This window comes from Engystomops pustulosus, chromosome 1 (genome assembly GCF_040894005.1).
Source record: "Engystomops pustulosus chromosome 1, aEngPut4.maternal, whole genome shotgun sequence".
NCBI classification, from domain to species: Eukaryota; Metazoa; Chordata; class Amphibia; order Anura; family Leptodactylidae; genus Engystomops; species Engystomops pustulosus.
In genome coordinates, this window is record NC_092411.1 from 274,499,582 (window position 1) to 274,518,952 (window position 19,371).

The following is a 19,371-nucleotide window of genomic DNA, read 5'->3' on the forward strand; positions in this document are numbered from 1 at the left end:
GCCTCGGGTCTCCTTTTGACACGAGGCTACATGGTTTATGCAGGTTCGTTACAATGAGCCAGTGGCTCATTGTAATGTATGACCTGCAAAAATGCCATATATTGCAATACTGTAGTATTGCAGTATATGGTAGGAGCGATCTGACCATCTAGGGTTAATGTACCCTAGATGGTCTAAAAGATAGTGAAAAAAAAAAGAAAAAAAAAAGTTTAAAAAATAAAAAAATTTAATAAAATATTAAAAATTCAAATCACCCCCCTTTCCCTAGAACGGATATAAAACATAACAAACAGTAAAAATCACAGACATATTAGGTATCGCCGCGTCCCAAAATGCCCGATCTATCAAAATATAAAAACGGTTACGGCCGGCGGTGACCTCCGAGGCGGGAAATGGCGCCCAAATATCAGAAATGCGACTTTTACACCTTTTTACATAACATAAAAAATGAAATAAAAAATGATCAAAATGTCGCACAGACCTCAAAATGGTAGCAGTGAAAACGTCGCCTCATTTCGCAAAAAATGACCCCTCAAACATCTCTGTGCGCCAAAGTATGAAAAAGTTATTAGCGTCAGAAGATGGCAAAAAAATTTTTTTCTTTTTTGTACACATTCGTTTAATTTTTGAAAATGTATTAAAACACAATAAAACCTATATAAATTTGGTATCACCGCGATCGCACCGAACCAAGGAATAAAGTAGGCGTGTTATTTGGAGCGAAGAGTGAAAGTCGTAAAAACTGAGCCCACAAGAACGTGACGCACGTGCGTTTTTTTTTCAATTTTTCCACGTTTGGAATTTTTTTTCAGCTTCGCAGTACACGGCATGTTAAAATAAATAACATTACAGGAAAGTAAAATTTGTTACGCACAAAATAAGCCCTCACACAGGTCTGTACACGTAAAAATGAAAAAGTTATGGATTTTTGAAGTTGGAGAGCGAGAAATTAGCCGAAAAACCCTCCGTCCTTAAGGGGTTAAAGTCTCACATCACATCAATTTTATGTGTCAAATTTAGTTTACTGTAAAGGAAGTTTTGTAAGCTCACTTCTCCAGAGGGTGTAAAATGTAAATTGCTCTGAGCACAATTACAATATTGTCATCTATGCACAAAAATATAATACTGTAATACTGCCCCCTATGTACAAGAATATAACTACTATAATACTGCCCCCTATGTACAGGAATATAACTACTATAATACTGCCCCCTATGTACAAGAATATAACTACTATAATACTGCCCCCTATGTACAAGAACATAACTACTATAATACTGCCCTCTATGTACAGGAATATCACTACTATAATACTGCCCCCTATGTACAAGAATATAACTACTATAATACTGCCCCCTATGTACAAGAATATAACTACTATAATACTGCCCTCTATGTACAGGAATATCACTACTATAATACTACCCCCTATGTACAAGAATATAACTACTATAATACTGCCCCCTATGTACAAGAATATAACTACTATAATACTGCCCCCTATGTACAAGAATATAACTACTATAATACTGCCCCCTATGTACAAGAATATAACTACTATAATACTGCCCCCTATGTGCAAGAATGTAACTACTATAATACTGCCCCCTATGTACAAGACTATAACTACTATAATACTGCCCCTATGTACAAGAATATAACTACTATAATACTGCCCCCTATGTACAGGAATATAACTACTATAATACTGCCCCCAATGTACAAGAATATAACTACTATAATACTGCCCCCAATGTACAAGAATATAACTACTATAATACTGCCCCCTATGTACAAGAATATAACTACTATAATACTGCCCCCAATGTACAAGAATATAACTACTATAATACTGCCCCTATGTACAAGAATATAACTACTATAATACTGCCCCTATGTACAAGAATATAACTACTATAATACTGCTCCCTATTGCATGACTTGGAACAAAGATAAAAAATGTATGGCAGCATTGTAGGTTAGCTGGCATGTTTTTGTGCTAGCGCACTGCCTGACACAATACAAACAGCAAAAGGAATGTAAAACTAAAATGTGCGATAACCACCAGAGGGTTTTATCATTCTGTTTTAGCAAAACATGCGTCCCAAACTTCACACATGGAATGATCTATTAAATCAAACAATGTTTCCATGAACTAGAGAAAAGACAATACCCAACAAGATGGACACTTTCCTCATTCTTGATGTACGCAAAGCATCTAAAGAATTTTTTTAAAATCTGCTCAAATCCAGCTGTTGTATATGACGGATCATTATGGCTGCTTGAATCAGACCTGTGCCCCCTACCAAACTGGTTGGCAAGAAGTAAAGAATAGATGGACTATTCCACAGTCCGACACAACACAATATGTTTGTTTGTAGTCTGTTACCATGGAGACAACAAGGCCTACCTGAGTTGTATAATCAAATAGATAGAACTTAAAGGGAACCTACCACCACAAATCTACCTATAAAGGTAGATCGGGTGGTAGGTGGATCAATAGGACATGAGGATAGCCCTCTTAAGGACTAATCCTCACGTCCTCGCACTTTTTTTGAAACTTTTATTCGGCACATATGTAAACTTTTTTATGCGGCTACTGGGGCGTGGAGTAGCCGCATCTGAGGTTACACGAGGCGGCTACTCCACGCCCCGGTAGCCTCTTTTCTCCTCCTACTTACAATCTTCGGCTCGTAGCTGCGCGCCCTCGTCCGACGATCCTGCCGTCTGCGCATGCACAGAACAGCAGGCCCGCGCCTGTGCAGCCCCGGCTTCGGAGCAGTGACCGTGCAGGCGTGGTCCTGCTGTTCTGCGCATGCGCAGACGGCAGGATTGTTGGACGAGGGCGCGCAGCTACGAGCCGAAGATTGTAAGTAGGAGGAGAAAAGAGGCTACCGGGGCGTGGAGTAGCCGCCTCGTGTAACCTCAGATGCGGCTACTCCACGCCCCAGTAGCCGCATAAAAAAATTTACATATGTGCCGAATAAAAGTTTCAAAAAAAGTGCGAGGACGTGAGGATTAGGGCTATCCTCACGTCCTATTGATCCACCTACCACCCGATCTACCTTTATAGGTAGATTTGTGGTGGTAGGTGCCCTTTAATATTATATTTTTTTGTTATAGGTCTTTTTAGGTAAACTTAAACAGTGATTTACAAGGGTTCAACAATAAGAGGGCAAAAAGGAAGTGACTAATAAGTTATTCTTCAAAGACCTTCTTCAAAGATGACGTAGCTTTCAGACCCGGTACCACAGAGTCACGACGGACTAGCGCTTATCCCTCAAATCTCTGAAGAACGTCAAAAAAATAACCGCATCCCGGTGAAATCTCATCTCATTCGGGGGATACAGAATATCACAGGAACATGTGACGCACAAGTCATAGAAACAGAAGCCGGTAGGGTCCCCTCGTCTTGAGGAGTAACATACATAATAGACGTGGTTTGATTTTTTTTTTTCCATGGCAGATTGCAGAAGACAAAAGAATTTCATTCCTTTCTCCGTTACGCTGAGGATCTGTCTGCCAAGAGATGACTAACAAGCCTACCTAAATCACAATTACATTAGGAGTCCAGGAAGGGGGATCAATGTGCTCAGCCAACGTAAGCTATTGAGACAATCTGTCTGCCTGCCAGGCTTTTCCTAAATTCAACACCTTTCAAAACAGATTGTTCTCCCGTCTGCTTCACAATGTCTCTGCTAAGCCTCACAAGCCACAACCTAGTCATTACAAGTCATCCTCTGCCAACCCACTGAGCGGCCATGCTGCATTTTATTTTTATTTTTTTTTTCGATATGGTACACGGTTCTTCAATAACATAGTCCAAAAGCTTGGCCTACAGGATTGAAGGCAAAAACTTTATTGAGGCAAGTTTCATACGTGGTCAACGATGACATTGGTCATAGGGCACGAAGAATCGGCATTAGATGTCCTGAGATAACATCCATAGTTTGCTTCTTCTTAACAATTTTGCATGAAATCCTTCCTTCTGCTCTCTACCGGAGCTTATATTACTTCTACAAAAGCCTACGAGACCCTCACCAGGATTGACCCATAAATCAGCCACTAGTTTACTGACCTTTTGGAAGTAGCTGATTAAGTTTGAAAAGAAAGGATTAGGCAATGTTAAAATTCACATCTATCATAAGGAGAGAGTCAGGTGGACCCAAACACATTTAGTAACCAAAAAACAGTAGGTTCCCAGCACAATACCAGCATGAAAATCTACATTGGTCCCAGCATGCCATTCCAGGTTGCTTGTGAAGCCTTAACCGATACAGCCAGGACTGTGCCCGCCAGTTACATTCTCTTCTATATAAAAATCTACAATGAAGAGATAGTTTTACACCTCAAGGACCAAACAACAAGATCTACTGGTCCTACTCAACATACAATCTGACCACAACCTTTGACCACCATTGATTTCGACAGTTATGCTTGAAGACCCAATGACTGAAGACTGTGAGGCAAATTGACCAGAAGGTTCTTAGTGGCCATTGTTGAGTTTAGGTACAAGTTACAAAAATTACTCTGGTAAATAATTGAAGATACATGCTAACTGCAGATTGGTTGGAAATTCAATCATTCATACCTCAAAGGTTAGGACCCTGTAGATGGAGCATGATATGACGTTAACAATGGCCACCAGTAAAGCTAGTGGTGGTGGCTTCTTTAGTTTAAAGAAATATAATGTATATTTTCATTTCAAGTACAGGCAGTCCCTGGGTTACGTACAAGATAGGGTCCGGAGGTGTGTTCTTAAGTTGAAATTGTATGTAAGTCGAAACTGTATATTTTATAATTGTAGATCCAGACAAAAAATTTTTTTGTCCCAGTGACAATTGGAGTTTAAACATTTTTTGCTGTAATGGGACCAAGGATTATCAATAAAGCTTCATTACAGACACCTTACAGCTGATCATTGCAGCCTGGGACTATAGGAAAGCATTCAGAAAGGTTCACCAGAGGTCAGAGGGGTCTGTCAGTAACTATGGGTTGACTGTAAGTCGGGTGTCCTTAAGTAGGGGACCGCCTGTAAATGTATTACAGGGAACGAGGGCTTGTTCAAAGCAAGAAAGAACAGGGTTAACATCTGCAAGACATGAAATAGACACTACACACAAGGAGCCATACCAAGAAAGTCTTATCTGGAGGGTGAAGTCTGGCACTAGAACAGAGCTGAGGAACAAGAGCAGGATTTGAGTATTGTAAGTGCCATGTTGGTTCATTCCAGAGAGTCAAAGCTCCTCAATCTTGTGGTCTTCTTTGTGTCTTTCATGCTATGTTATCTGTTTTGTTGTGTTCCAAAGAACGTTTGTCAGTAAATATTTTCATAGCGTTCCGCTAAATTATGTGTCCAAAAAATATTTCCATGGATAATACAGATGGTAACAGACACCAATGGATAACTCATGAATGGTGTAACGTGCAAGCCACATACTGCAAAAAGGTGACCGTAGACATTCAGCATCAGAACTGGTTCTTCCACCAAGGCCCACCATGTACAAAACTCAATCAAAAGTACATTCTCATAACTTATTCATCAAAAGACGCTGCACGCCCTTCGTCCAGGCTGGATAACCTAATACTGCCTTGACATTTCGCAAGGTTCTTTGTAAGCCTAAAAGAAAGCAGATACAGCCCGGAGATGACAAGAATCCTATTGCGATAAATGTGGTTAAAATTGTATCTGTATGTATGATATGCAGATGAGTAATAAAGTGCTAAAATGCTGTTTTTTCATTAGTCATTAGTTCTATGTTTGGTGCCAACTACAAAACTGTCGGCGCCAAGGTAAACGGCCTCCTTGGTTTGAGCTGTAATGAGCTCTCGAATGAGGCAGCTCTTATAAACTTAGCTTCTCAGCAGTAGTTTAGGAGATCATAAAAGACAGTAAAAAAGAGAGAGAGCAAATATGTTCCATTACTACGAACTTGAATAAGAGCAAAGCCTGACGCAAAAGGTCTACCGTATATACTCGAGTATAAGTCGAGGCCCCTAATTTTACCACAAAAACCTGGGAAAACCTATATTTTTTTTTTTACTAGAGTATAAGCCAAGTCTGGGTTTTCAGCACATTTTTTTGTGCTGAAAAACTAGGCTTATACTCGAGTATATATGGTAAATTGTCTCTATCCTTATAGTCATTGTTTTGTAACTTCTAATCTTTTACTTTTCCCCAAGACTGGATTGTTAGATGGATTCCCTAATATTTATCGGGAGACCGAAACATAAATTCACACTATTTAACTCGCTTAAAGGAAACCTACCATGAGGAATCTACTATCTATCAAAAGTAGATTTGTTGGTAGATTCCTCCTCTCTAACTCTGCCTTAATCTGTAATTTAATAATCCTGGAACCTAAATTTTTAAAAACTTTATATTTATAATATGTAAATTAACTGCAGAGGCCACTGGGGCGTGTACTAGCCTGGCCGGGCACTGGGAACTGAGGCTATCCCACGCCCCAGTAGCCTCTGTAGTTAATTTATATATCACTAAAATATAGTTAGATCTACTTCTGATGGTAGATTCCTCAAGGTATGTTTCCTTTAACCCCACCAATGCACCATTTCTCTGCCGTGGACCCTACCCTTGGCACACGGACGCTGCTTGCCTCCATTAAGACTAGCCTGCTCTGAAGGGGCCTTTGGCGGCCATCTGAGCCAGTTTAAACATTATTGAAGGACCATTTCTCCATGGTCTACTCCTTGTATGTTGTGTGCATTATGGCAAAGAAAAACTAGCTGAAAGACTATTATTTCAGATAAACCCAATTAGAAGAAGAAGGTTGCATAATGTATCAATCAAATTAAATCTAAAATGAAATCTAATACTTCAATGATGGACCATTGTCCCTAGCACAGTAGAGAAATCCAATAACCCTAATTTTTAGTCAGTCATCTTCTTCTAAAGGAATTGTGTTTCCGAACCCTGCAGATTCCATCACTCTCTGAGAATAAGAACCAAGATGATACTCAACATTCCAAGAGGTCCCAAGACAAACTAAATAGGTTATCAGGAGCTGGTAAACAATACGGCCATCATAATCGATTATACAGACTGGACTCCAAGAACATACAAAGCGTCTTTATTCCTTATTCCTTACCCACAGTCAAAGTCTACAAAAAAAGAAAAAAGAAACTAACTGAGGAGGAAGACATGGAGCTGGACGCAAGGCCTATCAGGTAACTCTAATGTTCAGCTACGATATGGACTTTGTGTCTTGAAATAGACAGGTATCCTTTGAAGAACATGATCCAGGCTGGTCACAATAGTTGGAAGTAAAAAGAACCACTTCATTGACTTTTTGGGATGGTCCATAAGATTGTATCAGGATTCTCATCGGAATTCAAACCAATTCAAATGGTAATGGTCAACAATGGAGTAAGGATCCAATTTCCGGCTTCCTTACTCATCCAAAGGTAAGATAAAACATCTTTACAACTCTAAAAGAAAATGCAGGATTTTCTGGAATCATTTTGAAAAAGGGGGAACCTCAATTTGTAATCATTTTGTTTCTAATAGCAGATTTGGGCTTTTTTATATTCTACGGTCAAAAAAATGTATAACTAGTAACAAGTGTGGTTAGTTTAAGAGGAGGACTTACGCTAAAAGAAAATGGCTGCTTACGACTACAGTTGCCTCCCATAACTATGGGGTGTGCCTATTAGTACAACTTTACTGCTTTATAGAAAATATGACGTAGTTGCAATACTATATCCAACCATATAAAGATATGGAAGATATGGAACTTGAGACTCTCCATTTGTAGTCAAGCTACAACTCTGAACATGCTGACAGACACAGACCGGGAGTTTAAGATACGAAAAAGTAGAGTAAAATGGAGTCAAGCAGGATAGGCAACAAAGATGGTTTATTTGAGTCCATATGGGTATGCAGTGAAACTGTATACACTAAACGGTAGATTATATTTTTTTATTTCATAGTTTGAATACACTATTAATATTTTGCCATCTTCTAACCTAAAAGACCAGGTGTCCAATCCCGGGCACTTGACACCGGCCAAGTAATGTATGATGAATGAGCCTGGGGCACTACGGAGCTGTGAAGATAAGCCTATACTTTCCTTATCAGAAAACTTTCTGTAAAAGGAAACAACACAAACAGCTCTGCCGAAGCAGACGGGGACATACACAACATGGAGACACTGTTATCCAGGCCTCCAAGGATCAGGGAACACAGAAGATTAAAATAAAACAATACTGTGCGCCTTGGCTTGGTGGTGTGTGTGAAAACGATCAATCTTAACAGAATGGTGATGTCAAGGAGTCCGGTAAAGGTTATTTGTCTTCAGAGTCCTATAAATGCCACCACAGAACCTTAGGCCTTCATCAAGGCACGGTGAAGAACAAAAAGACCTATACCAGGAAACTTCAAACTAATTTCATGACCCCAACTTCATTGATTTAGCGTAAAAATTGAAGGCCTTGCTTACTTTAGCTGCAATCACAGAGGAGATTCATAAACACCTCCGAGCACCACTGAGACGGAATAACACGACCAAGCCTTAAACAAATAACCCTTCTCTGTGATTGTAATCCTCGACTTCTCCGGTTTCTTCTTAAAAGCCCTATTTATTTAACTTCTTGCCAGTAGCATCTTTAGGTTTTTTCGTTTTTTTTTCCTACTCGCCCCCCCCCTCCCCCCCCCCGTCCGACGGTCCCACAATTAAATAAAATTACCACTGATTACAAAAAGAAAAAAAACCCCTCAAAAGCCTCATTTTCTGACGTCTTTGTAAGTCATTATGTAATATAATTAGGGATGGCAAAATGTTCTCCATGTGCTCAACCTTCTTAGTATGTACATTCTCAATAAATTAGCTTTAGATGACCACTCAGGGCAATGGTCTTAAAGAAGAGGAAAGAAAGGTATGGTATTTTCTACGTGCCAATAGTTTTCAGATCAAAGTGAGGCAAGTGAGGTTCCTATTCAAAAGTTCAATGGCAGGTAGATACCTAGGTGGAGAGATAACCATATTTATGGGACTATTACAAAATTAAGCATCTCCAATGAGCTTATTAAGGCTGATCATACATGGACAGCATTATGGACCAAAATGGCCTAGAGGTAGAGAAAATTAGTAGTTTGGAGGAGCTAAGGAACTTAACCATGAACATTGCCAGTACCTGGAAACTTATGAGTTCAACTGAACTTATCGACCATCTAATGTGTATAGCAAAGTAAAGATACTCATCGAGAATGGAGGTTTTTAGCATAATGGATTTCAATAGGGGTTTACTAAGGGCCCGATACGCGTTTTCCCGGCGTGTTACCCGAATATTTCCGATTTGCGCCGATTTTCCCTGAATTGCCCCGGGATTTTGGCGCACGCGATCGGATTGTGGCACATCGGCGATGGCATGCACGCAACGGAAATCGGGGGGCGTGGCCGAACAAAAACCCGACGGATTCGGAAAAACCGCCGCATTTTAAAAAAAAAAATTGGTCGCATGCGCCATACTTACATGCACCAGGAAGAGATCAGTGAACTCTGACGTAACTCGGCGGACCTCGGCACAGCAGAGACACCTGGTGGACATCGGGCGCAGGACCTTCATGAATCGCCGGAAGACCCGAACGCTCGTCGGAGAAGCCGCCGCTGGAATGCGAATGGACCGGGTAAGTAACTGTGCCCCACTGTGTTGGATCCTTGGGTTCTTTAGGTTCATAATTTCCTTACTGCCTGAGAAGTTATGTTGATTATGAAAAGACTCAAATGTATGTATATGGGGCAAATCAGGAATTATTCAAAGAATCCCAAAAATTTCCACCCCTATGACTTTTACGCATTATGACAGGGACTCCCACCATTAGGGAATATTCCTGTATAGAAGACTGATACACAATGACATTCAGCTCAGTGCTAATCTTAGAGGAAACGGTCATAAATTATCTTGGAAATATAATACGCAAATAGTTTTATCAGAATACCTTGAGTAAATACGGCTCCTTCTTCAGTAAAAGCAATTTATAAAAAGTTGCCCTACAAGTTGGGAAGTTGAAGCCACTGTTATCAGAACGCGTCTGCGCCACCTTCGCCTTCCTCCAGCCGCCTAAGCCAAGTGCTTAACTGCTGGCATGTCTCATCTAGACAATCCAGTTTTATTAGCTAGTAAAATGCCTTGATATATATCTGTTAGACTTGTTCATCAGAAGAAATGGGGTAAAAAAAGTGCTCGAGGAACAAGGTTTTCAAGACAAATGTTTGGATTCTGAAATTCCCATGGGGAGGGTGAGATATAAACAAATTGTAAATTTAAGAAATAAGCTTCGCCGGTTAAGGTTCTTTTATACCAAGTACAATTGTAAAAATAATCAAGTGCGAACAATGGGGAGCCAAAAATGTTTCGACTTCTGCTTCTTCAAGAAGAGAAAACTTGATTTCCGTCCTTCTAAACATTGGTTTAAAGAGAAGAAACAAAAGACTAACCTGACACTATGACTGATAGGCTAGGTGCCATGGAAGAGAAATAAAAGAAATACATAGGTGGTGGAGATCACTGATTGACTGAAGGAAGTCCCATGACCCCCATTAATTCTGGCCAAGCCAGAGAATAGAAGACTGGAGGATGCGGAAAAGGGGAATTACTGTTTTTTCTCCTTTGCTCAGGTCCCCAGAAGGTTTCAAAGCATCCTTTAAGATTCATCTAACTTCGTGTAAACGAACTAAGTCGTTTTTTAGACTAAGAAATCCGTCTCAATGTGAGTGTTCCCTCGAAGGGACTTAACATGTTGAGAATCAAAGGTCTAAATTCTTATTCAACCCTGAAAAATGTACTTATACAGCATGTCTGATGGAATTAAGTTTATATAGATGGTGTTAGGTGCTGGGGGTACAGGAAAAAGCCAGATCTCAGCACGGTATAGTGTAATACTATGTTAAAGGTGATAACAGACCACAACTTCCATCACACAATCCAAATGAATTTGTGCCATCTGCCGAAAGTATCATGTAAAGTTTCTTAGACGACAGAGGCTGCTACCAATCCATGTTACTGAACTCATAAAAAGTGGAACGTTCCGAAACAGGGTCGAAGGTGTAAAATAGTAAAATCAGTTTGGTGTCAATGTATGCTGCATTCAACATTCAGTACAGTCCTCAATGAGTGATTCATGTGAAGGACAACATGGACCTCTCCCAAGGGCAGATGAATGGCGACCATCTAATTTAAAAGTGTTAGACATTTAACAGAGGTTTCTTCTTGGTACTCAAGGAGATGTGATGATGGTTAGATGCATCTTCAGCTTTCTGTAGACATTAGATAATCTCCATCTGCCATCTCCAGCCTGGATTCCTCAAAAATTGAACTCGATTAGTTATATTCCGTAACCTCCAAAGTGTTGAAGAATGGATTTATAATGTCCAGTTCCTAAGATGGAAGTCTCTGAGTTCTCTTCCAGCTCCTCTGTTGTGTAGGGTTCCATTTTGTATTGTGACTTAAAGGGAACCTACCACCACGAATCTACCTATAAAGGTAGATCGGGTGGTAGGTGGATCAATAGGACGTGAGGATAGCCCTTTTAAGGGCTAATCCTCATGTCCCCGCACTGTTTTGTGAACTTATATAAAAGGTTTATGCTAATTTTGTTATGCGGCTACTGCGCAGACGGCAGGTTTGTCGGACCAGGGCGCGCAGCTGCAAGGAGCTGCGCGCCGAAGATTGTGGGTAGGAGGGGTAAAGTGGCTACTGGGGCGTGGAGTAGCCGCGCCGTGTAGCCACAGCTGCGGCTACTCCACGCCCCAGTAGCTGAATAACAAAATTAGCATAAACCTTTTTTATAAGTTCACAAAACAGTGCGGGGACGTGAGAATTAGCCCTTAAAAGAGCTATCCTCACGTCCTATTGATCCACCTACCACCCGATCTACCTTTATAGGTAGATTTGTGGTGGTAGGTTCCCTTTAACATAGCAGAATTCCATGGATTAGTGTGAAATCAGCAGCAGTTATAAGGGTTCAGGAGTAGACCATGGGTCGTGCCCTCTAAAGCCACACACTAATGATAACAATCTATCAACATGCCATCTAAGTCTGGAGAAAAGTCTTCCTTTCTGTTGAGTGCATGTGGGTATTTTCACAAGCTTACATGTACAGAGACGCATCCTAGTCCCAAACAGGAAACCTGGGCTGCCGCACCGTCTCTCTAATCTCTCCAGCTTTCCATTCACTTTTCTTTGCCTATGTCTATAAAATTCCCGAATCAGACCCATAAAACGACAGGGCAGATTCACAGTTAATCTCTACATTTGCGTGCAGAGACGAAGTGAAAAATGACGCCAACCTCCAAAACTCACAAGTTAACACTTGTAGGATTTGTAGGGACCCTTATAACTTCAGGATAATTGTATCATTTTTAGAATCCTCCTAAATCCAAAGCAATCGTAGTTTTCTACTATATCTCCCAGTTTGTATTGTGGAGGTAAAGATTGAAGGTCCAATCAGGTACAAAGTTTCCATCTCTCTTACAATGGAACAACAAGGTACAAAAAGTCCTAATGTATCTAGATGTTACACACTCAAATTGCTTTATGTTGCTTGATTCTAAGGGTCCACTTACATATATATTAGACGTTGATCAACTTCAGCCAAGTGGAATAAGTGTCACTGCACTCAACCAGCCGTCGACAAAGAAAAACTAGTTGGTCATGTTGAATCCCCTACTGTAATTCAAGTACCAACTATTTTTACTATCTTAACCTACAAAGATCATTGGGGAGATTTATCAGAACTGTCTGAGATCAAAATTGTTGCAGATGAACGTGGCAAGCAATCAGAACTCAACTTTCATTTTCCCAGAGCTGTTTAGAAAATGAAAGCTAAGCTCTGATTGGTTTCCATGAGCAACTAGAAAAGTTTACCTCAGACGCTTAAAATTGATTCAATTATAGCCTTTTCTTTTTATAGATATCTTAATATTTTAACTGATATTTCATGCTGGTAGTTTATTTTTCTTTTGCATTTCTATACTTTAATTTGCTTAGATTAATATAAGAAGTAATGATAAAATGTCGAATGATTTTTTTTTTTAACGTTCATTATCTTTCCCTTCCTTTTTAGGTTTCCGTTTCAGTCTAATATGTTATATTTGTTCTCTGGTTTTTTTTTGTTCTACAGATAACATGAATGTGAGGAATATTTACATATGGATGTCACCCAGGAAAGCGCTCGGCAATGCTCAGATTTATCTTTATATTTCAGCTGATAAGAAACGATGAGCTCAGACGTGGCTGGAATTCCAGCAGAGAGGAGATATTAGACGCATGGAGGCAGAAGTGCTGGGAGCTCACAGTTCACATGAAGGGGGAAGCGATATCGAAAGGAGTCGGAGATTACACAGGGCCAGCTAAGGCTAGTGGAATCTCAAAAATTTGGTAGCTATACTACACTCTAGGTCCTATGGCATTCTAACACCTCAACAACCCAAGCCCAAAATTATTTATTTAGACATTGCAAAAACGAAAAACTTTAAAAGGAAGATACATTCAGATCAGTGAAGGCATAAAAATAATTTGGAAAAAAAAAAATCGAAATATTTGTAAGAATCATTGACTTTACTTCTGGTCTCTCATATGTCCATGGTCACTGCCTTCTGGGTAATGCAAACAGGAAAGTAGGAACCATTATAGGTCCATAAAAATGGTTGCTCTATATGACGACTAAATGTGAAAATTTAACCTAATACAGGCGGTCCTCTACTTAAGAACACTCAACTTACATACGACCCCTAGTTACAAACGGACATCTGGATATTGGTAATTTATTGTACTTTAGTCCTAGGCTACAATAATCAGCTATAACAGTTATCACAGGTGTCTGTAATGAAGCTTTATTGTTAATCCTTATGACAATCCAACATTTTTAAAATCCAATTGTCACAGAGACCAAAAAAGTTCTGGCTGGGATTACAATGATAAAATATACAGTTCCGACTTACATACAAATTCAACTTAAAAACAAACCTACAGACCCTATCTTGTATGTAACCCGGGAACTGCCTGGTATACGCAATAATGTTCAATAACTACCTAGATGTCCTCCCTATGTCTCATAATGGACCAGATTACCAGTGTAGAGGCAGTCCCCTGCTTAAGAACACCCGACTTAAAGACAAGCCCTAGTTACAAATGGCCCTCTGGATGTTGGTAATTTACTGTACTTTAGCCTTAGGCAACAATAATCGGCTGTAACAGATATCACAGGAGTCTGTAATGAAGCTTTATTGTTAATCCTGGTTCTTATGACACCCCAACATTTTTCAAATCCAATTGTCACAGAGACCAAAAAAAAAAAATTGACTGGGGTTACAATTATAAAATATACAGTTCCGACTTACATACAAATTCAACTTAAGAACAAACTTGTAGAACCTATCTTGAGCGTAACCCGGGGACTGCCTGTATATGGTCCAGTCAATAATCAAATGAGGACTTCATAATAAATATCTGATGGGTTTTGCTGTAAAAACGTTTGCTTTAAGCGTCCTTCTCCCTGCATTTTTGACATTTTTTTCCTAAGACATTTTTTGGTTTTGTTTTTGTTTCTGAAGTAGAACTATGGCACCAGCTGCACTTCTAGCGAACAGGTGTGAAAGACTGCTACACGCTAAGCAATGGTGACCCTCTTCCATCGGTATGAGGGTGGTCATACCTCAGCTGTGAAAACACAGAAAAGAGAAACGCATCGAGTGATATGTAAAAAAAAAAATATGTATGAGTAGTACATCCTTCCCAATGTACCACAAAAAGATGTCCAATTACACAGACCTGGCTGAGTGACATGTGGTTTCCCCTCCTTCCTAAACATGTATCAAGTAAAGCTCACATGTGCGAGCATGACCAACGTCTCGAAAGACAGTCAGCTGCTCAAGGTGAACTGTTTACCCATTTCTGTCGAGAACAGAGAAACATATTTGGAAATCATCTTGAATTACATGAGCTGAAGGTACAAGACGAATTCTCTAGCTCCTTCCTAGTCATCTGTCTCCTACAGATGGTTGAAAAACCTTCTCCATGATGTTGGTGGAACCTGAGTACATGGAGGTCATTTGTGTACAAAACTGAGGCTACTGATCACGAAGGGACCATTTTTAGAAGGTCCAAGATGTTAGAGTTTGTGACTATAGTTTGCCAAGCAGGAGAATTTGAGATAATAATAACCCCTGTTTACAAGACTAAGCGTATAGATGATGAAGGAGGTCCCAAGTGTACAAAATTGAGCCTTCAGATGACTAAAGAGGCCACTTTGAGATAGTGAAAACTACGGTACATGCCTAGGGCTAGGTGTGTGATGTTAAGATGTTAAGATGTTGACGCACTTGATGTACGAGACTGTAACTACAGATGTTTGAGAACACTTTCAGATAGTATTAGGGTTCCGTTTCCAAGATTATGGCTACAAATTGAGCACACTTTGAGATACTGATGATGGTATCTGGGTTCAGAACTGGCTATAGACAGCGTACAAAGACCACTTTGACAGGACAATTGCACCTGTGTACCGGAGACTGTGCCTACCAGGCTTTTTAAAGACTTTGACGGGTTGCAACGTTCTTCTATGCTTGGATCCAAAAGCATTACACTTATCTCTCTACTGACATTGTTATTGGGCCTAAAAGATGAGTAAACAAATGTAAAGGATAAAATCTAAATGCTCGTTCCATCAATTGACTGGACATAACTCCTAACGTTTCGCATGAATGACAGCGTTGAGGAGTATAGGTTGATAAATTGGTTTGTGTACAGTTTTTTTCTCACCGTACAAAAACATATATGAGAAAGGCGAACCAATGGAATGTGTTGTAAAAGCGCAATCCCCCAGTCTGCACTGTTTCCACAGCTGGGTTCCTCTCGACTCCTCCACAGGAAGACCTCCTAAGAACTGAGCTGTGACCCTGGAGATCCTGCCTCAATTGTGGCCCTTCATTACTTTGGAGGAGAGAGCATCCCACATGTTGATATTATTCCCTCATTATATTGGGGACCTTCTGTGGTGGCTACAGGGATTATTCGGGAACTTCTATAAAGGACAACATAGGCACAGTCTATTCTAAGATGGGTTCTTATGGTATGAACATGTGTGAAGAACTATGCTATAGAGCAGTGATGGCAAACCTTTTAGACGCCGAGTGCCCAACCTACATCCAAAACCCACATATTTTTCGCAAAGTGCCGATGCGACAATTTAAACAGTAACTTATTACTCCCTGCTCTGTCACATGTTTAAATTGTATAGGCACCTGAGGACACCAATACAAAATGCTTTGGTTATCATTGTAGCTTCCTTCTAGGGTGCTGGGCTGCCTGGGACTGCAAGAGGCCTTGAGTCCTGTCTGGCGGAGTCTGCAGTGGGGTGATGGCACGGGTGCCCATAGAGAGGGCTCTGAGTGCCACCTCTGGCACCCGTGCCATAGGTTTGCCACCACTGCTATAGAGGTTATTCTCTTCCTTGTAAAGAGGGGGGAGGGCTATATTGATGGAATAAAATTAATACCTTATATCACAACTGGATAAAACTAGAATGGTCACCAGAATGGTGTTATACCAGACGAACCTTTGGACAAGATGTCTAAAAACAGGGTTTTTTTACGATTTTGGAACCCAGTGCAGACAAAACACGTTTGTTTAGAAGAAGACAACTTAAACTTTATTTTCTTCGTAGATTTTCATCAATGCCTTCCAGTTTGTAAGTGGCCCTGAACAGACGGCAATGAAGCATGGCTGCGGCATGGCGGCACAACTTCGGGAATAATGGTGAATACACAACATTATGCTTTGTGTTGGAGGGTTCAGTAGTTGCAATAAATCACCATGAGTCACCTGTCTTACGTCAGTGCTGGCACAGACCACGTCGTCGATTCCCTTATTCCCCCCTCCCCCCATTTGTGGAGCAAGTAGGGCCTGCCAAATGCTCGCTGACGCTCTAAAGGCCATATTCAGTCTCCGAATATTGTTTGAATGAATCTGTCATCGCAACCCTGTTGTACCTGTCATTACACACTGATTCCCACCTCCGAGAGAAACAGGCAGCCAGTTCAATCTCCCTAAGCAGCTTCTTTTACCGACAATCACACAAGGTCAGGGGCTTTGGCTCGGTAGTTAGAAGTCAAACAAGGGCCTTCTCTGTCTCGTCTGCCAATTTCCTACCCCCCCCAAGCATCCATTAAGTATCCATTTATCTGCTTGATTGAAAAAAAGTCCTTTTTAAAGCCAATAATTCAGGTATAATTCTATTCAGAAACCGGAATTACCTCTAGAGGGTTTTTTTTCCTCTTTAGAGTCTTTTATAAGGCTATTGTGAACTGCAGACCACTAAACGGTACCGTCCAGAACTTGGCTCTTGCAGAAAAAGAAAAGGATACGGCAGGTTGAAGTCTGAATAGTTTACCTCCCCCTCCCTTCCCCTTTATTTCAGGTTGGAACAATTGCCCAGATCTTGGGTGCCCTGAAATAGCAAACGATATTAAGCTCTGTTTACCAAAAAGTTAATTGTGCGGCTACGAGAACATTCAACCCAGCGCCACATAACCGAAGAAAAAACTCCAGAAATCCAGTCATTCATATACTCCAAAACACATACCGGTAATATGAATGTTATGTAAAAAAAAAGAACATAGTCAGTCATTCAGGTCTTTAGTTTTCCTTCATGGAACATTATAAATTTGGTCAAAATAATGACCACTGTCCATTACCAATGACCAGAACTAGTACAGAGCAGCATTGTAAAGCCTAAATGCTGCCAGCTAGTACTATTTTTCAGTGAACATGCTCATATATTGGTACATATGACACAAGTTCTCTTAATATTGTTAAGAAATATGTATCGCCACTAAACCGGGAACACAAAATTTGACTATACATTAGACAGACAGTCAACGTACCGGGTGCCCTCGAATCTTCTCTAGATACCTCCATTACTTTATTCACCTATATATTGTGTTTCTCCAAAAATTACCATTGGCATCTACTGGGATGCTGTCTGCAAGTCACAGAATTTGTTCCACTTTATTGTTCCAGTTCGGTACAGTGGTCTTCCATTAGTCTTCTGGACGTCAGTGGAAGTGATGTCCAGTGACCATCAGACCAGAAAACAACGCGAAGTAAGGCAAGTACACGTTCCATTTTTTGATCACCCCTTCCCCAGTTTCCAAATGGTTTTCCAGGATTCTTGGCAAAGCCCTTTGATGAAATGTACCCCCTGTTCTGTGTAATGAAAACCACAATATCGGATCAGCACTGGTTAAGACTAAGATACTCATTCCGTTTATGGATTGTTTGTGAATTAGACTTTTGGATATGGTCTGAGACCACTAGCTACATAACAAATGAGAGCTAACCAACTTACAGGACATTAAACTTTTCTGAGACGCAGTGCTATGATACAAATACACTGTTTCCAACCTTACAAAAATAATCATGGTGTCTCATGGTGGACCTGCATACCTAGTTATGTAAGTAATTGGACTTAATTTAACTAATCTCCCATTAGGACGTCCTGACGCTGGGGAATAATCTAGAGGGAGAGTCAGAGGATGTCAGCTGAGGCCCCGTAATCTGTGCACAGAGTGATTTTTTTGTAGTCTGTGTGTCTGGCATGTCTAGTGACCTTGCCTGTGTCGGGGAAAGCACAGTTATCTAATGACAAAGCACGAGACACTTGTGTCTCAGGAGCAGAGGAAAATTTCACAGGGCGCTGAATAATTAGATACGGAAGTAAGTCATAGGGATTGGAAGGGGCTCAAAAGTTCTCTTTATGAAAAAACTTGGTCCTTACTAAAAACTGTTTGACAATAAATCTGGGTTGATTCAACCAGTGGCCCTTGAGAAGGGGAAGGCCTTAAACTTTTTGGAAAGTTTAAATTAATTTAATTAATAGGCCTAGAGAGAAAATGAACTTGTCGTAGACGCAACACTGTTTAATTCCCCAATCCTCTACATGGGTCATGATGGGAATGAGTGTCGAGGCCTAACCACCAAGCTCCACTGCTGTACGGCAACTACGTCAGCAGTATAGATGTCATTATGTGGGTGTTTTTATTATTTTTCTTTGAGATTTAAATTTAATATCATGTAGACGAGGAGTTTCCAGGAGTTTCCTGGAAATCTTCTAAAATGTATTTATACAGTTTAGAAGAATTCAAACATCAAGATGGGTCAAGATGTTTCCTTCATTATGGTCGTCTTATATGTGCAATAGTAGATAATCCATTGGGTGACCCAACAGGGGTGACCCAACAAGTCCAACCAAGAGTCACATCCCGTAAAATCTGTACATTCCCATGGGAAAGATTCATTTCAGTGGGATGTGTAGTTTTTTTTTTTTTTTTTTGCAGACAGGGAATGATAACA

General features: G+C 40.3%; 1 protein-coding gene and 1 long non-coding RNA gene across 2 annotated transcripts in view; one reads left to right on the plus strand and one right to left on the minus strand.

Annotated features, from left to right (window-relative positions):
• Nucleotides 1–19,371, minus strand: part of FGFRL1 (fibroblast growth factor receptor like 1) — a 116,189-nt gene that overhangs the window by 68,057 nt on the left and 28,761 nt on the right. The gene's annotated exons all lie outside the window — the stretch shown is intronic.
• LOC140113197 (uncharacterized) lies at nucleotides 6,951–18,161 on the plus strand. The gene is made up of 3 exons (XR_011852711.1): nucleotides 6,951–7,188; nucleotides 16,685–16,776; nucleotides 18,040–18,161. It is a non-coding gene; the product is annotated as an uncharacterized lncRNA (long non-coding RNA).